This window comes from Taudactylus pleione, unplaced genomic scaffold (genome assembly GCF_031769625.1).
Source record: "Taudactylus pleione unplaced genomic scaffold, aTauple2 ptg000454l, whole genome shotgun sequence".
Taxonomy (NCBI): domain Eukaryota; kingdom Metazoa; phylum Chordata; class Amphibia; order Anura; family Myobatrachidae; genus Taudactylus; species Taudactylus pleione.
In genome coordinates, this window is record NW_028284856.1 from 2,876,067 (window position 1) to 2,898,408 (window position 22,342).

Here is a 22,342-nt window from a genome sequence, read left to right on the forward strand (position 1 = left end):
GGAGTCGGTAAAACAACAGAACTTTAATCTGAGGGTCCAGGGTTCAAGTCTCTGTTCGGACGAGTGTCTTTTAAGCAATGTGTCATTTTTGTGAAATGGAACATAGTGCAGAGTGAGAAAATCACAAACTGTTTAAGAATGTACACCTTCAACCAAGAGGCAAATTAAATGTATTTCATCAAGAGACACTAAATGTCAAGCTTTTCAGTTCAAACTTTTAGTGATAGAGAGATTTTCCAACTTTAGTAATTGCACAGTAACTAGTAGTTGTCATCATTTGATATGACTTGTTTTTTGTATTACGAACTTTCTGCATTTTTGCGACCTATCACAGAAGAGCCTGGATAGCTCAGTCGGTAGAGCATCAGACTTTTAATCTGAGGGTCCAGGGTTCAAGTCCCTGTTCGGGCGAGTGTCATTTTTGTGAAATGGAACATAGTGCAGAGTGGGAAAATCACAAACTGTATAAGAATGTACACCTTCAACCAAGAGGCAAATTAAATGTATTTCATCAATAGACACTAAATGTCAAGCTATTCAGATCATACTTTTAGTGATAGAGAGATTTTCCTAATTTAGTAATTGCACAGTAGTTGTCACCATTTGAATTTACTTGTTTTTAGTTTTACGAACTTTCTATATATTTGCGACAGACTACAGAAGAGCCTGGAGTCGGTAAAACATCAGAACTTTAATCTGAGGGTCCAGGGTTCAAGTCCCTGTTCGGGCGAGTGTCTTTTAAGCAATGTGTCGTTTTTGTGAAATGGAACATAGTGCAGAGTGGGAAAATCACAAACAGTTTAAGAAAGTACACCTTCAACCAAGAGGCAAATTAAATGTATTTCATCAAGAGACACTAAATGTCAAGCTTTTCAGTTCATACTTTTAGTGATAGAGAGATTTTCCTACTTTAGTAATTGCACAGTAGTTGTCACCATTTGAATTGACTTGTTTTAGTATTACGAACTTTCTATATATTTGCGGCAGACTACAGGAGAGCCTGGAGTCGGTAAAACATCAGAACTTTAATCTGAGGGTCCAGGGTTCAAGTCCCTGTTCGGGCGAGTGTCTTTTAAGCAATGTGTCATTTTTGTGAATTGGAACATAGTGCAGAGTGGGAAAATCACAAACTGTTTAAGAATGTACACCTTCAACCAAGAGGCAAATTAAATGTATTTCATCAAGAGACACTAAATGTCAAGCTTTTCAGTTCATACTTTTAGTGATAGAGAGATTTTCCTACTTTGTTATTGCACAGTAGTTGTCACCATTTGAATTGACTTGTTTTAGTATTACGAACTTTCTATAGGTTTGCGACAGACTCCAGAAGAGCCTGGTGTCGGTAAAACAACAGAACTTTAATCTGAGGGTCCAGGGTTCAAGTCTCTGTTCGGACGAGTGTCTTTTAAGCAATGTGTCGTTTTTGTGAAATGGAACATAGTGCAGAGTGAGAAAATCACAAACTGTTTAAGAATGTACACCTTCAACCAAGAGGCAAATTAAATGTATTTCATCAAGAGACACTAAATGTCAAGCTTTTCAGTTCATACTTTTAGTGATAGAGAGATTTTCCAACTTTAGTAATTGCACAGTAACTAGTAGTTGTCATCATTTGATATGACTTGTTTTTTGTATTACGAACTTTCTGCATTTTTGCGACCTATCACAGAAGAGCCTGGATAGCTCAGTCGGTAGAGCATCAGACTTTTAATCTGAGGGTCCAGGGTTCAAGTCCCTGTTCGGGCGAGTGTCTTTTAAGCAATGTGTCATTTTTGTGAAATGGAACATAGTGCAGAGTGGGAAAATCACAAACTGTATAAGAATGTACACCTTCAACCAAGAGGCAAATTAAATGTATTTCATCAATAGACACTAAATGTCAAGCTATTCAGATCATACTTTTAGTGATAGAGAGATTTTCCTACTTTAGTAATTGCACAGTAGTTGTCACCATTTGAATTTACTTGTTTTTAGTTTTACGAACTTTCTATATATTTGCGACAGACTACAGAAGAGCCTGGAGTCGGTAAAACATCAGAACTTTAATCTGAGGGTCCAGGGTTCAAGTCCCTGTTCGGGCGAGTGTCTTTTAAGCAATGTGTCGTTTTTGTGAAATGGAACATAGTGCAGAGTGGGAAAATCACAAACAGTTTAAGAAAGTACACCTTCAACCAAGAGGCAAATTAAATGTATTTCATCAATAGACACTAAATGTCAAGCTATTCAGATCATACTTTTAGTGATAGAGAGATTTTCCTACTTTAGTAATTGCACAGTAGTTGTCACCATTTGAATTTACTTGTTTTTAGTATTACAAACTTTCTGTAGGTTTGCGACTGACTCCAGAAGAGCCTGGAGTCGGTAAAACATCAGAACTTTAATCTGAGGGTCCAGGTTTCAAGTCCCTGTTCGGGCGAGTGTCTATTAAGCAATGTGTCGTTTTTGTGAAATGGAACATAGTGCAGAGTGGGAAAATCACAAACTGTTTAAGAATCTACACCTTCAACCAAGAGGCAAATTAAATGTATTTCATCAATAGACACTAAATGTCAAGCTTTTCAGATCATACTTTTAGTGATAGAGAGATTTTCCTACTTTAGTAATTGCACAGTAGTTGTCACCATTTGAATTTACTTGTTTTTAGTATTAAGAACTTTCTATAGGTTTGCGACTGACTCCAGAAGAGCCTGGAGTCGGTAAAACATCAGAACTTTAATCTGAGGGTCCAGGTTTCAAGTCCCTGTTCAGGCGAGTGTCTTTTAAGCAATGTGTCATTTTTGTGAAATGGAACATAGTGCAGAGTGGGAAAATCACAAACTGTTTAAGAATGTACACCTTCAACCAAGAGGCAAATTAAATGTATTTCATCAATAGACACTAAATGTCAAGCTATTCAGATCATACTTTTAGTGATAGAGAGATTTTCCTACTTTAGTAATTGCACAGTAGTTGTCACCATTTGAATTTACTTGTTTTTAGTATTACGAACTTTCTATAGGTTTGCGACAGACTACAGAAGAGCCTGGAGTCGGTAAAAAATCAGAACTTTAATCTGAGGGTCCAGGGTTCAAGTCCCTGTTCGGGCGAGTGTCTTTTAAGCAATGTGTCATTTTTGTGAAATGGAACATAGTGCAGAGTGGGAAAATCACAAACTGTTTAAGAATGTACACCTTCAACCAAGAGGCAAATTTAATGTATTTCATCAAGAGACACTAAATGTCAAGCTTTTCAGTTCATACTTTTAGTGATAGAGAGATTTTCCTACTTTAGTAATTGCACAGTAGTTGTCACCATTTGATTTGACTTGTTTTAGTATTACGAACTTTCTATAGGTTTGCGACAGACTCCAGAAGAGCCTGGAGTCGGTAAAACAACAGAACTTTAATCTGAGGGTCCAGGGTTCAAGTCTCTGTTCGGACGAGTGTCTTTTAAGCAATGTGTCATTTTTGTGAAATGGAACGTAGTGCAGAGTGGGAAAATCACAAACTGTTTAAGAATGTACACCTTCAACCAAGAGGCAAATTAAATGTATTTCATCAAGAGACACTAAATGTCAAGCTTTTCAGTTCATACTTTTAGTGATAGAGAGATTTTCCTACTTTGTTATTGCACAGTAGTTGTCACCATTTGAATTGACTTGTTTTAGTATTACGAACTTTCTATAGGTTTGCGACAGACTCGAGAAGAGCCTGGTGTCGGTAAAACAACAGAACTTTAATCTGAGGGTCCAGGGTTCAAGTCTCTGTTCGGACGAGTGTCTTTTAAGCAATGTGTCGTTTTTGTGAAATGGAACATAGTGCAGAGTGAGAAAATCACAAACTGTTTAAGAATGTACACCTTCAACCAAGAGGCAAATTAAATGTATTTCATCAAGAGACACTAAATGTCAAGCTTTTCAGTTCATACTTTTAGTGATAGAGAGATTTTCCAACTTTAGTAATTGCACAGTAACTAGTAGTTGTCATCATTTGATATGACTTGTTTTTTGTATTACGAACTTTCTGCATTTTTGCGACCTATCACAGAAGAGCCTGGATAGCTCAGTCGGTAGAGCATCAGACTTTTAATCTGAGGGTCCAGGGTTCAAGTCCCTGTTCGGGCGAGTGTCTTTTAAGCAATGTGTCATTTTTGTGAAATGGAACATAGTGCAGAGTGGGAAAATCACAAACTGTATAAGAATGTACACCTTCAACCAAGAGGCAAATTAAATGTATTTCATCAATAGACACTAAATGTCAAGCTATTCAGATCATACTTTTAGTGATAGAGAGATTTTCCTACTTTAGTAATTGCACAGTAGTTGTCACCATTTGAATTTACTCGTTTTTAGTTTTACGAACTTTCTATATATTTGCGGCAGACTACAGAAGAGCCTGGAGTCGGTAAAACATCAGAACTTTAATCTGAGGGTCCAGGGTTCAAGTCCCTGTTCGGGCGAGTGTCTTTTAAGCAATGTGTCGTTTTTGTGAAATGGAACGTAGTGCAGAGTGGGAAAATCACAAACTGTTTAAGAATGTACACCTTCAACCAAGAGGCAAATTAAATGTATTTCATCAAGAGACACTAAATGTCAAGCTTTTCAGTTCATACTTTTAGTGATAGAGAGATTTTCCTACTTTGTTATTGCACAGTAGTTGTCACCATTTGAATTGACTTGTTTTAGTATTACGAACTTTCTATAGGTTTGCGACAGACTCCAGAAGAGCCTGGTGTCGGTAAAACAACAGAACTTTAATCTGAGGGTCCAGGGTTCAAGTCTCTGTTCGGACGAGTGTCTTTTAAGCAATGTGTCGTTTTTGTGAAATGGAACATAGTGCAGAGTGAGAAAATCACAAACTGTTTAAGAATCTACACCTTCAACCAAGAGGCAAATTAAATGTATTTCATCAATAGACACTAAATGTCAAGCTATTCAGATAATACTTTTAGTGATAGAGAGATTTTCCAACTTTAGTAATTGCACAGTAACTAGTAGTTGTCATCAGTTGATATGACTTGTTTTTTGTATTACGAACTTTCTGCATTTTTGCGACCTATCACATAAGAGCCTGGATAGCTCAGTCGGTAGAGCATCAGACTTTTAATCTGAGGGTCCAGGGTTCAAGTCCCTGTTCGGGCAAGTGTCTTTTAAGCAATGTGTCATTTTGTGAAATGGAACATAGTGCAGAGTGGGAAAATCACAAACTGTTTAAGAATCTACACCTTCAACCAAGAGGCAAATTAAATGTATTTCATCTATAGACACTAAATGTCAAGCTATTCATATCTTACTTTTAGTGATAGAGAGATTTTCCTACTTTAGTAATAGCACAGTAGTTGTCACCATTTGAATTTACTTGGTTTTAGTATTACGAACTTTCTATAGGTTTGCGACAGACTCCAGAAGAGCCTGGAGTCGGTAAAACATCAGAACTATAATCTGAGGGTCCAGGGTTCAAGTCCCTGTTCGGGCTAGTGTCTTTTAAGCAATGTGTCGTTTTTGTGAAATGGAACATAGTGCAGAGTGGGAAAATCACAAACTGTTTAAGAATGTACACCTTCAACCAAGAGGCAAATTAAATGTATTTCATCAAGAGACGCTAAATGTCAAGCTTTTCAGTTCATACTTTTAGTGATAGAGAGATTTTCCTACTTTGTTATTGCACAGTAGTTGTCACCATTTGAATTGACTTGTTTTAGTATTACGAACTTTCTATAGGTTTGCGACAGACTCCAGAAGAGCCTGGTGTCGGTAAAACAACAGAACTTTAATCTGAGGGTCCAGGGTTCAAGTCTCTGTTCGGACGAGTGTCTTTTAAGCAATGTGTCGTTTTTGTGAAATGGAACATAGTGCAGAGTGAGAAAATCACAAACTGTTTAAGAATGTACACCTTCAACCAAGAGGCAAATTAAATGTATTTCATCAAGAGACACTAAATGTCAAGCTATTCAGATCATACTTTTAGTGATAGAGAGATTTTCCTACTTTAGTAATTGCACAGTAGTTGTCACCATTTGAATTTACTTGTTTTTAGTTTTACGAACTTTCTATATATTTGCGGCAGACTACAGAAGAGCCTGGAGTCGGTAAAACATCAGAACTTTAATCTGAGGGTCCAGGGTTCAAGTCCCTGTTCGGGCAAGTGTCTTTTAAGCAATGTGTCGTTTTTGTGAAATGGAACATAGTGCAGAGTGGGAAAATCACAAACTGTTTAAGAATGTACACCTTCAACCAAGAGGCAATTTAAATGTATTTCATCAAGAGACACTAAATGTCAAGCTTTTCAGATCATACTTTTAGTGATAGAGAGATTTTCCTACTTTAGTAATTGCACAGTAGTTGTCACCATTTGAATTTACTTGTTTTTAGTATTAAGAACTTTCTATAGGTTTGCGACTGACTCCAGAAGAGCCTGGAGTCGGTAAAACATCAGAACTTTAATCTGAGGGTCCAGGTTTCAAGTCCCTGTTCAGGCGAGTGTCTTTTAAGCAATGTGTCATTTTTGTGAAATGGAACATAGTGCAGAGTGGCAAAATCACAAACTGTTTAAGAATGTACACCTTCAACCAAGAGGCAAATTAAATGTATTTCATCAATAGACACTAAATGTCAAGCTATTCAGATCATACTTTTAGTGATAGAGAGATTTTCCTACTTTAGTAATTGCACAGTAGTTGTCACCATTTGAATTTACTTGTTTTTAGTATTACGAACTTTCTATAGGTTTGCGACAGACTACAGAAGAGCCTGGAGTCGGTAAAAAATCAGAACTTTAATCTGAGGGTCCAGGGTTCAAGTCCCTGTTCGGGCGAGTGTCTTTTAAGCAATGTGTCATTTTTGTGAAATGGAACATAGTGCAGAGTGGGAAAATCACAAACTGTTTAAGAATGTACACCTTCAACCAAGAGGCAAATTTAATGTATTTCATCAAGAGACACTAAATGTCAAGCTTTTCAGTTCATACTTTTAGTGATAGAGAGATTTTCCTACTTTAGTAATTGCACAGTAGTTGTCACCATTTGATTTGACTTGTTTTAGTATTACGAACTTTCTATAGGTTTGCGACAGACTCCAGAAGAGCCTGGAGTCGGTAAAACAACAGAACTTTAATCTGAGGGTCCAGGGTTCAAGTCTCTGTTCGGACGAGTGTCTTTTAAGCAATGTGTCATTTTTGTGAAATGGAACATAGTGCAGAGTGAGAAAATCACAAACTGTTTAAGAATGTACACCTTCAACCAAGAGGCAAATTAAATGTATTTCATCAAGAGACACTAAATGTCAAGCTTTTCAGTTCATACTTTTAGTGATAGAGAGATTTTCCAACTTTAGTAATTGCACAGTAGTTGTCACCATTTGAATTGACTTGTTTTAGTATTACGAACTTTCTATAGGTTTGCGACAGACTCCAGAAGAGCCTGGAGTCGGTAAAACAACAGAACTTTAATCTGAGGGTCCAGGGTTCAAGTCTCTGTTCGGACGAGTGTCTTTTAAGCAATGTGTCATTTTTGTGAAATGGAACATAGTGCAGAGTGAGAAAATCACAAACTGTTTAAGAATGTACACCTTCAACCAAGAGGCAAATTAAATGTATTTCATCAAGAGACACTAAATGTCAAGCTTTTCAGTTCAAACTTTTAGTGATAGAGAGATTTTCCAACTTTAGTAATTGCACAGTAACTAGTAGTTGTCATCATTTGATATGACTTGTTTTTTGTATTACGAACTTTCTGCATTTTTGCGACCTATCACAGAAGAGCCTGGATAGCTCAGTCGGTAGAGCATCAGACTTTTAATCTGAGGGTCCAGGGTTCAAGTCCCTGTTCGGGCGAGTGTCATTTTTGTGAAATGGAACATAGTGCAGAGTGGGAAAATCACAAACTGTATAAGAATGTACACCTTCAACCAAGAGGCAAATTAAATGTATTTCATCAATAGACACTAAATGTCAAGCTATTCAGATCATACTTTTAGTGATAGAGAGATTTTCCTACTTTAGTAATTGCACAGTAGTTGTCACCATTTGAATTTACTTGTTTTTAGTTTTACAAACTTTCTATATATTTGCGACAGACTACAGAAGAGCCTGGAGTCGGTAAAACATCAGAACTTTAATCTGAGGGTCCAGGGTTCAAGTCCCTGTTCGGGCGAGTGTCTTTTAAGCAATGTGTCGTTTTTGTGAAATGGAACATAGTGCAGAGTGGGAAAATCACAAACAGTTTAAGAAAGTACACCTTCAACCAAGAGGCAAATTAAATGTATTTCATCAATAGACACTAAATGTCAAGCTATTCAGATCATACTTTTAGTGATAGAGAGATTTTCCTACTTTAGTAATTGCACAGTAGTTGTCACCATTTGAATTTACTTGTTTTTAGTATTACGAACTTTCTGTAGGTTTGCGACTGACTCCAGAAGAGCCTGGAGTCGGTAAAACATCAGAACTTTAATCTGAGGGTCCAGGTTTCAAGTCCCTGTTCGGGCGAGTGTCTATTAAGCAATGTGTCGTTTTTGTGAAATGGAACATAGTGCAGAGTGGGAAAATCACAAACTGTTTAAGAATCTACACCTTCACCCAAGAGGCAAATTAAATGTATTTCATCAAGAGACACTAAATGTCAAGCTTTTCAGTTCATACTTTTAGTGATAGAGAGATTTTCCTACTTTGTTATTGCACAGTAGTTGTCACCATTTGAATTGACTTGTTTTAGTATTACGAACTTTCTATAGGTTTGCGACAGACTCCAGAAGAGCCTGGTGTCGGTAAAACAACAGAACTTTAATCTGAGGGTCCAGGGTTCAAGTCTCTGTTCGGACGAGTGTCTTTTAAGCAATGTGTCGTTTTTGTGAAATGGAACATAGTGCAGAGTGAGAAAATCACAAACTGTTTAAGAATGTACACCTTCAACCAAGAGGCAAATTAAATGTATTTCATCAAGAGACACTAAATGTCAAGCTTTTCAGTTCATACTTTTAGTGATAGAGAGATTTTCCAACTTTAGTAATTGCACAGTAACTAGTAGTTGTCATCATTTGATATGACTTGTTTTTTGTATTACGAACTTTCTGCATTTTTGCGACCTATCACAGAAGAGCCTGGATAGCTCAGTCGGTAGAGCATCAGACTTTTAATCTGAGGGTCCAGGGTTCAAGTCCCTGTTCGGGCGAGTGTCTTTTAAGCAATGTGTCATTTTTGTGAAATGGAACATAGTGCAGAGTGGGAAAATCACAAACTGTATAAGAATGTACACCTTCAACCAAGAGGCAAATTAAATGTATTTCATCAATAGACACTAAATGTCAAGCTATTCAGATCATACTTTTAGTGATAGAGAGATTTTCCTACTTTAGTAATTGCACAGTAGTTGTCACCATTTGAATTTACTTGTTTTTAGTTTTACGAACTTTCTATATATTTGCGACAGACTACAGAAGAGCCTGGAGTCGGTAAAACATCAGAACTTTAATCTGAGGGTCCAGGGTTCAAGTCCCTGTTCGGGCGAGTGTCTTTTAAGCAATGTGTCGTTTTTGTGAAATGGAACATAGTGCAGAGTGGGAAAATCACAAACAGTTTAAGAAAGTACACCTTCAACCAAGAGGCAAATTAAATGTATTTCATCAATAGACACTAAATGTCAAGCTATTCAGATCATACTTTTAGTGATAGAGAGATTTTCCTACTTTAGTAATTGCACAGTAGTTGTCACCATTTGAATTTACTTGTTTTTAGTATTACGAACTTTCTGTAGGTTTGCGACTGACTCCAGAAGAGCCTGGAGTCGGTAAAACATCAGAACTTTAATCTGAGGGTCCAGGTTTCAAGTCCCTGTTCGGGCGAGTGTCTATTAAGCAATGTGTCGTTTTTGTGAAATGGAACATAGTGCAGAGTGGGAAAATCACAAACTGTTTAAGAATCTACACCTTCAAACAAGAGGCAAATTAAATGTATTTCATCAATAGACACTAAATGTCAACTTTTCAGATCATACTTTTAGTGATAGAGAGATTTTCCTACTTTAGTAATTGCACAGTAGTTGTCACCATTTGAATTTACTTGTTTTTAGTATTAAGAACTTTCTATAGGTTTGCGACTGACTCCAGAAGAGCCTGGAGTCGGTAAAACATCAGAACTTTAATCTGAGGGTCCAGGTTTCAAGTCCCTGTTCAGGCGAGTGTCTTTTAAGCAATGTGTCATTTTTGTGAAATGGAACATAGTGCAGAGTGGGAAAATCACAAACTGTTTAAGAATGTACACCTTCAACCAAGAGGCAAATTAAATGTATTTCATCAATAGACACTAAATGTCAAGCTATTCAGATCATACTTTTAGTGATAGAGAGATTTTCCTACTTTAGTAATTGCACAGTAGTTGTCACCATTTGAATTTACTTGTTTTTAGTATTACGAACTTTCTATAGGTTTGCGACAGACTACAGAAGTGCCTGGAGTCGGTAAAAAATCAGAACTTTAATCTGAGGGTCCAGGGTTCAAGTCCCTGTTCGGGCGAGTGTCTTTTAAGCAATGTGTCATTTTTGTGAAATGGAACATAGTGCAGAGTGGGAAAATCACAAACTGTTTAAGAATGTACACCTTCAACCAAGAGGCAAATTTAATGTATTTCATCAAGAGACACTAAATGTCAAGCTTTTCAGTTCATACTTTTAGTGATAGAGAGATTTTCCTACTTTAGTAATTGCACAGTAGTTGTCACCATTTGATTTGACTTGTTTTAGTATTACGAACTTTCTATAGGTTTGCGACAGACTCCAGAAGAGCCTGGAGTCGGTAAAACAACAGAACTTTAATCTGAGGGTCCAGGGTTCAAGTCTCTGTTCGGACGAGTGTCTTTTAAGCAATGTGTCATTTTTGTGAAATGGAACATAGTGCAGAGTGAGAAAATCACAAACTGTTTAAGAATGTACACCTTCAACCAAGAGGCAAATTAAATGTATTTCATCAAGAGACACTAAATGTCAAGCTTTTCAGTTCATACTTTTAGTGATAGAGAGATTTTCCAACTTTAGTAATTGCACAGTAGTTGTCACCATTTGAATTGACTTGTTTTAGTATTACGAACTTTCTATAGGTTTGCGACAGACTCCAGAAGAGCCTGGAGTCGGTAAAACAACAGAACTTTAATCTGAGGGTCCAGGGTTCAAGTCTCTGTTCGGACGAGTGTCTTTTAAGCAATGTGTCATTTTTGTGAAATGGAACATAGTGCAGAGTGAGAAAATCACAAACTGTTTAAGAATGTACACCTTCAACCAAGAGGCAAATTAAATGTATTTCATCAAGAGACACTAAATGTCAAGCTTTTCAGTTCAAACTTTTAGTGATAGAGAGATTTTCCAACTTTAGTAATTGCACAGTAACTAGTAGTTGTCATCATTTGATATGACTTGTTTTTTGTATTACGAACTTTCTGCATTTTTGCGACCTATCACAGAAGAGCCTGGATAGCTCAGTCGGTAGAGCATCAGACTTTTAATCTGAGGGTCCAGGGTTCAAGTCCCTGTTCGGGCGAGTGTCATTTTTGTGAAATGGAACATAGTGCAGAGTGGGAAAATCACAAACTGTATAAGAATGTACACCTTCAACCAAGAGGCAAATTAAATGTATTTCATCAATAGACACTAAATGTCAAGCTATTCAGATCATACTTTTAGTGATAGAGAGATTTTCCTACTTTAGTAATTGCACAGTAGTTGTCACCATTTGAATTTACTTGTTTTTAGTTTTACGAACTTTCTATATATTTGCGACAGACTACAGAAGAGCCTGGAGTCGGTAAAACATCAGAACTTTAATCTGAGGGTCCAGGGTTCAAGTCCCTGTTCGGGCGAGTGTCTTTTAAGCAATGTGTCGTTTTTGTGAAATGGAACATAGTGCAGAGTGGGAAAATCACAAACAGTTTAAGAAAGTACACCTTCAACCAAGAGGCAAATTAAATGTATTTCATCAAGAGACACTAAATGTCAAGCTTTTCAGTTCATACTTTTAGTGATAGAGAGATTTTCCTACTTTAGTAATTGCACAGTAGTTGTCACCATTTGAATTGACTTGTTTTAGTATTACGAACTTTCTATATATTTGCGGCAGACTACAGAAGAGCCTGGAGTCGGTAAAACATCAGAACTTTAATCTGAGGGTCCAGGGTTCAAGTCCCTGTTCGGGCGAGTGTCTTTTAAGCAATGTGTCGTTTTTGTGAAATGGAACATAGTGCAGAGTGGGAAAATCACAAACTGTTTAAGAATGTACACCTTCAACCAAGAGGCAAATTAAATGTATTTCATCAATAGACACTAAATGTCAAGCTATTCAGATCATACTTTTAGTGATAGAGAGATTTTCCTACTTTAGTAATTGCACAGTAGTTGTCACCATTTGAATTGACTTGTTTTAGTATTACGAACTTTCTATAGGTTTGCGACAGACTCCAGAAGAGCCTGGAGTCGGTAAAACAACAGAACTTTAATCTGAGGGTCCAGGGTTCAAGTCTCTGTTCGGACGAGTGTCTTTTAAGCAATGTGTCGTTTTTGTGAAATGGAACATAGTGCAGAGTGGGAAAATCACAAACTGTTTAAGAATCTACACCTTCAACCAAGAGGCAAATTAAATGTATTTCATCAATAGACACTAAATGTCAAGCTATTCACATAATACTTTTAGTGATAGAGAGATTTTCCAACTTTAGTAATTGCACAGTAACTAGTAGTTGTCATCAGTTGAAATGACTTGTTTTTTGTATTACGAACTTTCTGCATTTTTGCTACCTATCACAGAAGAGCCTGGATAGCTCAGTCGGTAGAGCATCATACTTTTAATCTGAGGGTCCAGGGTTCAAGTCCCTGTTCGGGCGAGTGTCTTTTAAGCAATGTGTCATTTTGTGAAATGGAACATAGTGCAGAGTGGGAAAATCACAAACTGTTTAAGAATCTACACCTTCAACCAAGAGGCAAATTAAATGTATTTCATCAATAGACACTAAATGTCAAGCTATTCATATCTTACTTTTAGTGATAGAGAGATTTTCCTACTTTAGTAATTGCACAGTAGTTGTCACCATTTGAATTTACTTGGTTTTAGTATTACGAACTTTCTATAGGTTTGCGACAGACTCCGGAAGAGCCTGGAGTCGGTAAAACATCAGAACTTTAATCTGAGGGTCCAGGGTTCAAGTCCCTGTTCGGGCGAGTGTCTTTTAAGCAATGTGTCGTTTTTGTGAAATGGAACATAGTGCAGAGTGGGAAAATCACAAACTGTTTAAGAATGTACACCTTCAACCAAGAGGCAAATTAAATGTATTTCATCAAGAGACACTAAATGTCAAGCTTTTCAGTTCATACTTTTAGTGATAGAGAGATTTTCCTACTTTAGTAATTGCACAGTAGTTGTCACCATTTGAATTGATTTGTTTTAGTATTACGAACTTTCTATAGGTTTGCGACAGACTCCAGAAAAGCCTGGTGTCGGTAAAACAACAGAACTTTAATCTGAGGGTCCAGGGTTCAAGTCTCTGTTCGGACGAGTGTCTTTTAAGCAATGTGTCGTTTTTGTGAAATGGAACATAGTGCAGAGTGGGAAAATCACAAACTGTTTAAGAATCTACACCTTCAACCAAGAGGCAAATTAAATGTATTTCATCAATAGACACTAAATGTCAAGCTATTCACATATTACTTTTAGTGATAGAGAGATTTTCCAACTTTAGTAATTGCACAGTAACTAGTAGTTGTCATCAGTTGAAATGACTTGTTTTTTGTATTACGAACTTTCTGCATTTTTGCGACCTATCACAGAAGAGCCTGGATAGCTCAGTCGGTAGAGCATCATACTTTTAATCTGAGGGTCCAGGGTTCAAGTCCCTGTTCGGGCGAGTGTCTTTTAAGCAATGTGTCATTTTGTGAAATGGAACATAGTGCAGAGTGGGAAAATCACAAACTGTTTAAGAATCTACACCTTCAACCAAGAGGCAAATTAAATGTATTTCATCAATAGACACTAAATGTCAAGCTATTCATATCTTACTTTTAGTGATAGAGAGATTTTCCTACTTTAGTAATTGCACAGTAGTTGTCACCACTTGAATTTACTTGGTTTTAGTATTACGAACTTTCTATAGGTTTGCGACAGACTCCGGAAGAGCCTGGAGTCGGTAAAACATCAGAACTTTAATCTGAGGGTCCAGGGTTCAAGTCCCTGTTCGGGCGAGTGTCTTTTAAGCAATGTGTCATTTTGTGAAATGGAACATAGTGCAGAGTGGGAAAATCACAAACTGTTTAAGAATCTACACCTTCAACCAAGAGGCAAATTAAATGTATTTCATCAATAGACACTAAATGTCAAGCTATTCATATCTTACTTTTAGTGATAGAGAGATTTTCCTACTTTAGTAATTGCACAGTAGTTGTCACCATTTGAATTTACTTGGTTTTAGTATTACGAACTTTCTATAGGTTTGCGACAGACTCCGGAAGAGCCTGGAGTCGGTAAAACATCAGAACTTTAATCTGAGGGTCCAGGGTTCAAGTCCCTGTTCGGGCGAGTGTCTTTTAAGCAATGTGTCGTTTTTGTGAAATGGAACATAGTGCAGAGTGGGAAAATCACAAACTGTTTAAGAATGTACACCTTCAACCAAGAGGCAAATTAAATGTATTTCATCAAGAGACACTAAATGTCAAGCTTTTCAGTTCATACTTTTAGTGATAGAGAGATTTTCCTACTTTAGTAATTGCACAGTAGTTGTCACCATTTGAATTGATTTGTTTTAGTATTACGAACTTTCTATAGGTTTGCGACAGACTCCAGAAAAGCCTGGTGTCGGTAAAACAACAGAACTTTAATCTGAGGGTCCAGGGTTCAAGTCTCTGTTCGGACGAGTGTCTTTTAAGCAATGTGTCGTTTTTGTGAAATGGAACATAGTGCAGAGTGGGAAAATCACAAACTGTTTAAGAATCTACACCTTCAACCAAGAGGCAAATTAAATGTATTTCATCAATAGACACTAAATGTCAAGCTATTCACATATTACTTTTAGTGATAGAGAGATTTTCCAACTTTAGTAATTGCACAGTAACTAGTAGTTGTCATCAGTTGAAATGACTTGTTTTTTGTATTACGAACTTTCTGCATTTTTGCGACCTATCACAGAAGAGCCTGGATAGCTCAGTCGGTAGAGCATCATACTTTTAATCTGAGGGTCCAGGGTTCAAGTCCCTGTTCGGGCGAGTGTCTTTTAAGCAATGTGTCATTTTGTGAAATGGAACATAGTGCAGAGTGGGAAAATCACAAACTGTTTAAGAATCTACACCTTCAACCAAGAGGCAAATTAAATGTATTTCATCAATAGACACTAAATGTCAAGCTATTCATATCTTACTTTTAGTGATAGAGAGATTTTCCTACTTTAGTAATTGCACAGTAGTTGTCACCACTTGAATTTACTTGGTTTTAGTATTACGAACTTTCTATAGGTTTGCGACAGACTCCGGAAGAGCCTGGAGTCGGTAAAACATCAGAACTTTAATCTGAGGGTCCAGGGTTCAAGTCCCTGTTCGGGCGAGTGTCTTTTAAGCAATGTGTCGTTTTTGTGAAATGGAACATAGTGCAGAGTGGGAAAATCACAAACTGTTTAAGAATGTACACCTTCAACCAAGAGGCAAATTAAATGTATTTCATCAAGAGACACTAAATGTCAAGCTTTTCAGTTCATACTTTTAGTGATAGAGAGATTTTCCTACTTTAGTAATTGCACAGTAGTTGTCACCATTTGAATTGACTTGTTTTAGTATTACGAACTTTCTATAGGTTTGCGACAGACTCCAGAAGAGCCTGGTGTCGGTAAAACAACAGAACTTTAATCTGAGGGTCCAGGGTTCAAGTCTCTGTTCGGACGAGTGTCTTTTAAACAATGTGTCGTTTTTGTGAAATGGAACATAGTGCAGAGTGAGAAAATCACAAACTGTTTAAGAATGTACACCTTCAACCAAGAGGCAAATTAAATGTATTTCATCAAGAGACACTAAATGTCAAGCTTTTCAGTTCATACTTTTAGTGATAGAGAGATTTTCCAACTTTAGTAATTGCACAGTAAGTAGTAGTTGTCATCATTTGATATGACTTGTTTTTTGTATTACGAACTTTCTGCATTTTTGCGACTTATCACAGAAGAGCCTGGATAGCTCAGTCGGTAGATCATCAGACTTTTAATCTGAGGGTCCAGGGTTCAAGTCTCTGTTCGGGCGAGTGTCTTTTAAGCAATGTGTCATTTTTGTGAAATGGAACATAGTGCAGAGTGGGAAAATCACAAACTGTTTAAGAATGTACACCTTCAACCAAGAGGCAAATTAAATGTATTTCATCAATAGACACTAAATGTCAAGCTATTCAGATCATACTTTTAGTGATAGAGAGATTTTCCTACTTTAGTAATTGCACAGTAGTTGTCACCATTTGAATTTACTTGTTTTTAGTATTACGAACTTTCTATAGGTTTGCGACAGACTACAGAAGAGCCTGGAGTCGGTAAAAAATCAGAACTTTAATCTGAGGGTCCAGGGTTCAAGTCCCTGTTCGGGCGAGTGTCTTTTAAGCAATGTGTCATTTTTGTGAAATGGAACATAGTGCAGAGTGGGAAAATCACAAACTGTTTAAGAATGTACACCTTCAACCAAGAGGCAAATTAAATGTATTTCATCAAGAGACACTAAATGTCAAGCTTTTCAGTTCATACTTTTAGTGATAGAGAGATTTTCCTACTTTAGTAATTGCACAGTAGTTGTCACCATTTGAATTGACTTGTTTTAGTATTACGAACTTTCTATAGGTTTGCGACAGACTCCAGAAGAGCCTGGAGTTGGTAAAACAACAGAACTTTAATCTGAGGGTCCAGGGTTCAAGTCTCTGTTCGGACGAGTGTCTTTTAAGCAATGTGTCGTTTTTGTGAAATGGAACATAGTGCAGAGTGGGAAAATCACAAACTGTTTAAGAATTTACACCTTCAACCAAGAGGCAAATTTAATGTATTTCATCAAGAGACACTAAATGTCAAGCTTTTCAGTTCATACTTTAGTGATAGAGAGATTTTCCTACTTTCGTAATTGCACAGTAGTTGTCACCATTTGAATTGACTTGTTTTAGTATTACGAACTTTCTATAGGTTTGCGACAGACTCCAGAAGAGCCTGGAGTTGGTAAAACAACAGAACTTTAATCTGAGGGTCCAGGGTTCAAGTCTCTGTTCGGACGAGTGTCTTTTAAGCAATGTGTCGTTTTTGTGAAATGGAACATAGTGCAGAGTGGGAAAATCACAAACTGTTTAAGAATGTACACCTTCAACCAAGAGGCAAATTTAATGTATTTCATCAAGAGACACTAAATGTCAAGCTTTTCAGTTCATACTTTAGTGATAGAGAGATTTTCCTACTTTAGTAATTGCACAGTAGTTGTCATCAGTTGATATGACTTGTTTTTTGTATTACGAACTTTCTGCATTTTTGCGATCTATCACAGAAGAGCCTGGATAGCTCAGTCGGTAGAGCATCATACTTTTAATCTGAGGGTCCAGGGTTCAAGTCCCTGTTCGGGCGAGTATCTTTTAAGCAATGTGTCATTTTGTGAAATGGAACATAGTGCAGAGTGGGAAAATCACAAACTGTTTAAGAATCTACACCTTCAACCAAGAGGCAAATTAAATGTATTTCATCAATAGACACTAAATGTCAAGCTATTCATATCTTACTTTTAGTGATAGAGAGATTTTCCTACTTTAGTAATTGCACAGTAGTTGTCACCATTTGAATTTACTTGGTTTTAGTATTACGAACTTTCTATAGGTTTGCGACAGACTCCGGAAGAGCCTGGAGTCGGTAAAACATCAGAACTTTAATCTGAGGGTCCAGGGTTCAAGTCCCTGTTCGGGCGAGTGTCTTTTAAGCAATGTGTCGTTTTTGTGAAATGGAACATAGTGCAGAGTGGGAAAATCACAAACTGTTTAAGAATGTACACCTTCAACCAAGAGGCAAATTAAATGTATTTCATCAAGAGACACTAAATGTCAAGCTTTTCAGTTCATACTTTTAGTGATAGAGAGATTTTCCTACTTTAGTAATTGCACAGTAGTTGTCACCATTTGAATTGATTTGTTTTAGTATTACGAACTTTCTATAGGTTTGCGACAGACTCCAGAAAAGCCTGGTGTCGGTAAAACAACAGAACTTTAATCTGAGGGTCCAGGGTTCAAGTCTCTGTTCGGACGAGTGTCTTTTAAGCAATGTGTCGTTTTTGTGAAATGGAACATAGTGCAGAGTGGGAAAATCACAAACTGTTTAAGAATCTACACCTTCAACCAAGAGGCAAATTAAATGTATTTCATCAATAGACACTAAATGTCAAGCTATTCACATATTACTTTTAGTGATAGAGAGATTTTCCAACTTTAGTAATTGCACAGTAACTAGTAGTTGTCATCAGTTGAAATGACTTGTTTTTTGTATTACGAACTTTCTGCATTTTTGCGACCTATCACAGAAGAGCCTGGATAGCTCAGTCGGTAGAGCATCATACTTTTAATCTGAGGGTCCAGGGTTCAAGTCCCTGTTCGGGCGAGTGTCTTTTAAGCAATGTGTCATTTTGTGAAATGGAACATAGTGCAGAGTGGGAAAATCACAAACTGTTTAAGAATCTACACCTTCAACCAAGAGGCAAATTAAATGTATTTCATCAATAGACACTAAATGTCAAGCTATTCATATCTTACTTTTAGTGATAGAGAGATTTTCCTACTTTAGTAATTGCACAGTAGTTGTCACCACTTGAATTTACTTGGTTTTAGTATTACGAACTTTCTATAGGTTTGCGACAGACTCCGGAAGAGCCTGGAGTCGGTAAAACATCAGAACTTTAATCTGAGGGTCCAGGGTTCAAGTCCCTGTTCGGGCGAGTGTCTTTTAAGCAATGTGTCGTTTTTGTGAAATGGAACATAGTGCAGAGTGGGAAAATCACAAACTGTTTAAGAATGTACACCTTCAACCAAGAGGCAAATTAAATGTATTTCATCAAGAGACACTAAATGTCAAGCTTTTCAGTTCATACTTTTAGTGATAGAGAGATTTTCCTACTTTAGTAATTGCACAGTAGTTGTCACCATTTGAATTGACTTGTTTTAGTATTACGAACTTTCTATAGGTTTGCGACAGACTCCAGAAGAGCCTGGTGTCGGTAAAACAACAGAACTTTAATCTGAGGGTCCAGGGTTCAAGTCTCTGTTCGGACGAGTGTCTTTTAAACAATGTGTCGTTTTTGTGAAATGGAACATAGTGCAGAGTGAGAAAATCACAAACTGTTTAAGAATGTACACCTTCAACCAAGAGGCAAATTAAATGTATTTCATCAAGAGACACTAAATGTCAAGCTTTTCAGTTCATACTTTTAGTGATAGAGAGATTTTCCAACTTTAGTAATTGCACAGTAAGTAGTAGTTGTCATCATTTGATATGACTTGTTTTTTGTATTACGAACTTTCTGCATTTTTGCGACTTATCACAGAAGAGCCTGGATAGCTCAGTCGGTAGATCATCAGACTTTTAATCTGAGGGTCCAGGGTTCAAGTCTCTGTTCGGGCGAGTGTCTTTTAAGCAATGTGTCATTTTTGTGAAATGGAACATAGTGCAGAGTGGGAAAATCACAAACTGTTTAAGAATGTACACCTTCAACCAAGAGGCAAATTAAATGTATTTCATCAATAGACACTAAATGTCAAGCTATTCAGATCATACTTTTAGTGATAGAGAGATTTTCCTACTTTAGTAATTGCACAGTAGTTGTCACCATTTGAATTTACTTGTTTTTAGTATTACGAACTTTCTATAGGTTTGCGACAGACTACAGAAGAGCCTGGAGTCGGTAAAAAATCAGAACTTTAATCTGAGGGTCCAGGGTTCAAGTCCCTGTTCGGGCGAGTGTCTTTTAAGCAATGTGTCATTTTTGTGAAATGGAACATAGTGCAGAGTGGGAAAATCACAAACTGTTTAAGAATGTACACCTTCAACCAAGAGGCAAATTAAATGTATTTCATCAAGAGACACTAAATGTCAAGCTTTTCAGTTCATACTTTTAGTGATAGAGAGATTTTCCTACTTTAGTAATTGCACAGTAGTTGTCACCATTTGAATTGACTTGTTTTAGTATTACGAACTTTCTATAGGTTTGCGACAGACTCCAGAAGAGCCTGGAGTTGGTAAAACAACAGAACTTTAATCTGAGGGTCCAGGGTTCAAGTCTCTGTTCGGACGAGTGTCTTTTAAGCAATGTGTCGTTTTTGTGAAATGGAACATAGTGCAGAGTGGGAAAATCACAAACTGTTTAAGAATTTACACCTTCAACCAAGAGGCAAATTTAATGTATTTCATCAAGAGACACTAAATGTCAAGCTTTTCAGTTCATACTTTAGTGATAGAGAGATTTTCCTACTTTCGTAATTGCACAGTAGTTGTCACCATTTGAATTGACTTGTTTTAGTATTACGAACTTTCTATAGGTTTGCGACAGACTCCAGAAGAGCCTGGAGTTGGTAAAACAACAGAACTTTAATCTGAGGGTCCAGGGTTCAAGTCTCTGTTCGGACGAGTGTCTTTTAAGCAATGTGTCGTTTTTGTGAAATGGAACATAGTGCAGAGTGGGAAAATCACAAACTGTTTAAGAATGTACACCTTCAACCAAGAGGCAAATTTAATGTATTTCATCAAGAGACACTAAATGTCAAGCTTTTCAGTTCATACTTTAGTGATAGAGAGATTTTCCTACTTTAGTAATTGCACAGTAGTTGTCATCAGTTGATATGACTTGTTTTTTGTATTACGAACTTTCTGCATTTTTGCGATCTATCACAGAAGAGCCTGGATAGCTCAGTCGGTAGAGCATCATACTTTTAATCTGAGGGTCCAGGGTTCAAGTCCCTGTTCGGGCGAGTATCTTTTAAGCAATGTGTCATTTTGTGAAATGGAACATAGTGCAGAGTGGGAAAATCACAAACTGTTTAAGAATCTACACCTTCAACCAAGAGGCAAATTAAATGTATTTCATCAATAGACACTAAATGTCAAGCTATTCATATCTTACTTTTAGTGATAGAGAGATTTTCCTACTTTAGTAATTGCACAGTAGTTGTCACCATTTGAATTTACTTGGTTTTAGTATTACGAACTTTCTATAGGTTTGCGACAGACTCCAGAAGAGCCTGGAGTCGGTAAAACATCAGAACTTTAATCTGAGGGTCCAGGGTTCAAGTCCCTGTTCGGGCGAGTGTCTTTTAAGCAATGTGTCGTTTTTGTGAAATGGAACATAGTGCAGAGTGGGAAAATCACAAACTGTTTAAGAATGTACACCTTCAACCAAGAGGCAAATTAAATGTATTTCATCAAGAGACACTAAATGTCAAGCTTTTCAGTTCATACTTTTAGTGATAGAGAGATTTTCCTACTTTAGTAATTGCACAGTAGTTGTCACCATTTGAATTGACTTGTTTTAGTATTACGAACTTTCTATAGGTTTGCGACACACTCCAGAAGAGCCTGGTGTCGGTAAAACAACAGAACTTTAATCTGAGGGTCCAGGGTTCAAGTCTCTGTTCGGACGAGTGTCTTTTAAGCAATGTGTCGTTTTTGTGAAATGGAACATAGTGCAGAGTGAGAAAATCACAAACTGTTTAAGAATGTACACCTTCAACCAAGAGGCAAATTAAATGTATTTCATCAAGAGACACTAAATGTCAATCTTTTCAGTTCATACTTTTAGTGATAGAGAGATTTTCCAACTTTAGTAATTGCACAGTAAGTAGTAGTTGTCATCATTTGATATGACTTGTTTTTTGTATTACGAACTTTCTGCATTTTTGCGACCTATCACAGAAGAGCCTGGATAGCTCAGTCGGTAGATCATCAGACTTTTAATCTGAGGGTCCAGGGTTCAAGTCTCTGTTCGGGCGAGTGTCTTTTAAGCAATGTGTCATTTTGTGAAATGGAACATAGTGCAGAGTGGGAAAATCACAAACTGTTTAAGAATGTACACCTTCAACCAAGAGGCAAATTAAATGTATTTCATCAATAGACACTAAATGTCAAGCTATTCAGATCATACTTTTAGTGATAGAGAGATTTTCCTACTTTAGTAATTGCACAGTAGTTGTCACCATTTGAATTTACTTGTTTTTAGTATTACGAACTTTCTGTAGGTTTGCGACTGACTCCAGAAGAGCCTGGAGTCGGTAAAACATCAGAACTTTAATCTGAGGGTCCAGGTTTCAAGTCCCTGTTCGGGCTAGTGTCTTTTAAGCAATGTGTCGTTTTTGTGAAATGGAACATAGTGCAGA

General features: G+C 37.1%; 7 non-coding genes across 7 annotated transcripts; all 7 read left to right on the plus strand.

Moving 5' to 3' along the window:
• Positions 1-338: 338 nt before the first annotated feature.
• Positions 339-411, plus strand: TRNAK-UUU (transfer RNA lysine (anticodon UUU)). The gene has a single exon. It is a non-coding gene; the product is annotated as a tRNA-Lys (tRNA).
• Positions 412-1,673: 1,262 nt separating this feature from the next.
• On the plus strand, positions 1,674-1,746 carry TRNAK-UUU (transfer RNA lysine (anticodon UUU)). Its single transcript has one exon. It is a non-coding gene; the product is annotated as a tRNA-Lys (tRNA).
• A 2,283-nt stretch (positions 1,747-4,029) lies between these two features.
• Positions 4,030-4,102, plus strand: TRNAK-UUU (transfer RNA lysine (anticodon UUU)). The gene has a single exon. It is a non-coding gene; the product is annotated as a tRNA-Lys (tRNA).
• A 944-nt stretch (positions 4,103-5,046) lies between these two features.
• TRNAK-UUU (transfer RNA lysine (anticodon UUU)) lies at positions 5,047-5,119 on the plus strand. The gene has a single exon. It is a non-coding gene; the product is annotated as a tRNA-Lys (tRNA).
• Positions 5,120-7,735: 2,616 nt separating this feature from the next.
• Positions 7,736-7,808, plus strand: TRNAK-UUU (transfer RNA lysine (anticodon UUU)). Its single transcript has one exon. It is a non-coding gene; the product is annotated as a tRNA-Lys (tRNA).
• Positions 7,809-9,071: 1,263 nt separating this feature from the next.
• TRNAK-UUU (transfer RNA lysine (anticodon UUU)) lies at positions 9,072-9,144 on the plus strand. The gene has a single exon. It is a non-coding gene; the product is annotated as a tRNA-Lys (tRNA).
• Positions 9,145-11,427: 2,283 nt separating this feature from the next.
• Positions 11,428-11,500, plus strand: TRNAK-UUU (transfer RNA lysine (anticodon UUU)). The gene has a single exon. It is a non-coding gene; the product is annotated as a tRNA-Lys (tRNA).
• The last annotated feature ends 10,842 nt before the right edge of the window (positions 11,501-22,342 follow it).